The sequence below is a fragment of the Alligator sinensis genome, unplaced genomic scaffold (assembly GCF_000455745.1).
Source record: "Alligator sinensis unplaced genomic scaffold, ASM45574v1 scaffold568_1, whole genome shotgun sequence".
In the NCBI taxonomy this organism is placed as follows: Eukaryota; Metazoa; Chordata; order Crocodylia; family Alligatoridae; genus Alligator; species Alligator sinensis.
In genome coordinates this window covers 820,056-823,997 of record NW_005842637.1, presented here as the reverse complement: position 1 = coordinate 823,997, position 3,942 = coordinate 820,056, and the positions used below count along the sequence as shown (strand labels likewise).

The 3,942-nt window shown below is 45.7% G+C and overlaps 1 long non-coding RNA gene across 2 annotated transcripts in view; it reads right to left on the bottom strand.

The window, feature by feature from the left end:
- Positions 1 to 1,148: 1,148 nt before the first annotated feature.
- The window catches only part of LOC112551867, a 49,069-nt gene continuing 46,275 nt past the window's right edge, over positions 1,149 to 3,942 (bottom strand). For both annotated transcript variants that reach the window (XR_003096188.1, XR_003096189.1), the window contains exon 4: positions 1,149 to 2,498. This is a non-coding gene — a long non-coding RNA (uncharacterized LOC112551867). The remainder of the gene's footprint in view (positions 2,499 to 3,942) is intronic.

Below are 3,942 nucleotides of genomic sequence, written 5' to 3'. Positions count from 1 at the left end.
GGCAGTCTGTAATAGATGCCCACTACCAAGTCCCTTGTACCATGACCCCTTTGCATTCTAACCCAGAGCACCTCAGTTTGCCCCTCTTCTGAACCCATCCTGATCATCAAGGATGTGTACTGCTCATTAATGTAGTAGTGAGCCAACCTCCCAGAATGTTTTATCATCTATGTTAAGGGCCTTAGTGATTGTTATCTTATTTATTTTTGTTTAAGAATTGTTTGGTGTAGGCCTAGTTCCTGCCTGGTGTGGGTCTCATCATGCTTGCATAATGCCAGATGTTTACTAATAAAAATAATTTGTATGCCTGGCACTGTGGGATTTTGTAAGGTTTTCTTTTTGACATAAGTGCACATGATAAAGTTATTTTTATACGATGGTGTATTGTAAACAAGCTGGCTATAAAAGTGGGCTGTATGATGCTGTATGTTGACCTTGCCCTATTAAGCTGTATAGGAATATGATGTTGCCTGCAACAGACCAGGATTGTTAATATACTGATGTTATTCATTGGTTAAGATCCTTTATTATCCTAGACAATAAACTATTTGAGCTGTGGTAGACTGGTCTTCTGAACTTTTATTAATGAATTAACTAATGGTCAGTGTGCAAAACATTATTATTCTAACTAACCAATTACCCTTCAGGAATGACAGGGGAGGGGGTGCAGAGAGTGTCAGCACCCACCACCCTGCACCTCTGCCATCTTCCATGAGTGGGGGGAGGGGGGAAGCTTGCCCCACCATCCCCTCTGTCCTCCTGCACCAGTACCCTGTGCCACTTACACATCCAGCACCACTGGCCTTACCTCCCCCGAGCCACAGCCCTGCTCCTCGGAGGCAGTGGAGCATCACCATGATGGCAGGGATGGAGTGCGTGACAAGGCCAATGCTGCTGGCCTCTCCCCCCCGGCTCCGTCTCTTCCATCCCTGCCGTCATGGCAGCACTCTGCACTCTGATTGGTTGCTTCACTCATCAATCAGAGTGCTCCAAGAGTATCACAGACAGACAGATGGACTAAGCCCTTTATTATATAAGAATTCTGTAACTTTTTGTGTTCATCTTACACTAGTGTCAATTATAGCCCAAGGATAGTGATAGTGTATTAGGTTCAGTAATGCTGAACCTGCTGTAACTGGTGCTGTAAAGCAAAATCAGTGGATGATTTTAAGAGTACATTTGGATCTTTCAGTGCAAAGTGCAACAAAATTATGAAATACTATTACACAAATGAATGTTAACACTTATACAGCAGCTAATGACAAAAAGCACTGCTAGTGAGTGAAAATCAGCCTAATCTATGGCGGGTTCTGGTGACCTAGACTACTTGAATACACCAGTTGTTATGCCCTCAGGCTTCCAGAGAGCTGTAAAAGAAATCAAAACAAAAATAATCCACCTCCTTTATGTTGCCTTAGGCCTATTTTGGGCAGAATGCCTGCTCCAAGTCCCTTTTATGCTGCTTGAAATAGAGCTGTAGGGGGAAAAATAATGTTCAGTTCTCTCCACCATCCAATTGCACTCTCTGTTAATTTTCAGGAAGAAATGCTTCCTCCCTTCATCCAGATTAGGATCCCTACATAGAAAAACGGCTTTTTCCTAAGCGTTTGTTATTTGCAGCTGCATGAAGCTCTCAGCCTGTTCAATTAAAGTACCTGTTTCCCCATTAACTGTCTCTTTAGACAAATGTAAAGTGTATTTAATGTTCACTCAGGATGAAGCCAACATGTTTCTCCTACTGTTTTACACTTTCTTCTTAGTAGGGATTTTTTGTCTCTGCTCAAACTCTTTCAAGTTCTCTGGCATTTAATGTCAACAGTAAGTAACAAGTGTAGTGACAAAGAGTGAGTGCCAGATGAGTCTGAGGAAATAGATTGCTTTAATAGACATTACCATGGCCCTTTACACTCTCCCTAATGCTAGCCAATCTCCCCATCCATCACAGCCATGGCACTCTCGTTCACTGAGTAGCGACATACCATCCAAGCTTCACTAGATTTTTTCCCCTCCTCCTCATATTGAATAAGGCACTGATCACCCTCTCCTCTCCAATCGCCTCATGAGGCATTATTTAGACAAAAGAAAATAAAGTGGCAGATTCATTTCATCAACTCAACATTCTTTATTCACATATCTTTAATATTTCTCTACTTAAAAAACAGCTCCTTTTCACTTCTACTGGCAGCTCAACTCCAGCAGCCTCACTGCACATGAGTATAATACTATTTAAACTGATAAAGTATCCCTAGAGTCTTTATTTTCCTTTCTATGTTTTCTGCAATACTGTTTTCCTATGAATCAAATAGCTGGGAAATTGATGTAGAGACTTGCCTGTGCAAAAATACTTTGCCCGAAATATGAGCTTCACATTGGGCTGATGTATTAATTCTTCTCTCTTGGACAGCTATAATTGCTCTCTGTCATTCCTCTAGTTGCAATTCAGCACTTCTGGGCTTGCCTTTTGTTGCCTTTCAGCAAGTGTGTTTTAGGCTCCAAATCTGAGGAGAGGGACAGGAGAAACAAAGCCACCTTGAGTCTGATTCTGATCACCTTAGTATGGTTCCAGGGTAGCTGTGCTAAGACACACCAGGCCTGCTCTGCATACATTACCTCCTGAACTGGAAGTATTATAGCTTAAGTGATCTCCATAATTAGGAGGTAGTCAGACCAAGAAGTTATAAATTGTAAAAACTTCAGTAGACAGAGCCCCCACCTCAGCTAAGTCTATATCCTGAGGTTACATCAGTGCTATGTTTACGTCATACACAATGGGTGCATTTTCCTGAGACTAATCTTAATGCACAGTAAAGCATCACCATCTACACGTGCACAGCAATTACTGTGCATTAAATTAGTCTAATACACTTTTTGCTAGTACCAATACATACAGGTAGTATAAAAACGGTGCATTAACTAATGCACAGTAGCAAATGTGTAGACACTGACATTGGGTGCAAACTGCACAGTCAGCCACAGGAGGACAGGGCCAGCCTCCTGCTTGGTGTAGACCCAAGTGGCTGGCAGACTGTGCAGCAAAATGGCAGGGATAACTCATTGGCTTTCTCAAGCTGGCCTCCAGACTCCTGTCCTGATCCCCTGGGACTGTGCCCCAGCAGTGCAGACACATATCAAGCACTGCATCCCCATGGACCCCAGGGCCTATGCTAGTAGCTACCTGCCCTGTGACCTCTGTGCCTCATATCACTACAAGCATGTGCTGGGCCTTGGAGCCTTGAAGACTCCATCTCTGGCCCCCAGGACTCCACATGGGCACAGTCTGCCTCCTGGGCACCAAGTCGCACCCCGGTTGGCATGTGCCAGCCTATGCCAGCACCCAGAGCCGCACCCTGAGCCCCAAGTCCCCTGGCAGGAGCTGCCATGTCAGCCTCCCCAAGGGCAGAGACAGTGGCCCTGGGGCCAAACTAGATTGAGCACAAGACCACGGATGTTATCGCAATCTGAAGTGACATGCAGGTTCAGCGGCAGTTTGGCTGAACCACCAGGCCAGCACACACATATATGCTGCCATGGTGGAGCACATATGGGAACACAGTTACCAGCTTCCCAGTTGCCTGTATTACATGAAGGTCAAGGCCCTGTAGATCCATGGGGGTCTGTGTCAGGGATCATAATCTTTGCTCTGGGGCTGCCTGCAGGTCCTTGCCTTCCGAGTGGCAGTTAGACCAGATCCTGGGCCTGACAGACCCTGGCAAGGCCCACCGTGTCTCTTCCAGAATTAGTAGGCTGCCAGAGCCTGATGGATTCAGCCCATGAGCCATCTTTGTCTGCCCCTGGCATAGTAGGTCAGGGACCTCTTGGCACATTCAAACAGCTCATCACAGCACACCCAGGTCACTGTCAGCAGGGGCACACTTGGAGTGCAGGCCACATGTGACAGGGGCCCTGCCTGGCCTGGGATGTCTCTCAGGAGAGGTCCATGGG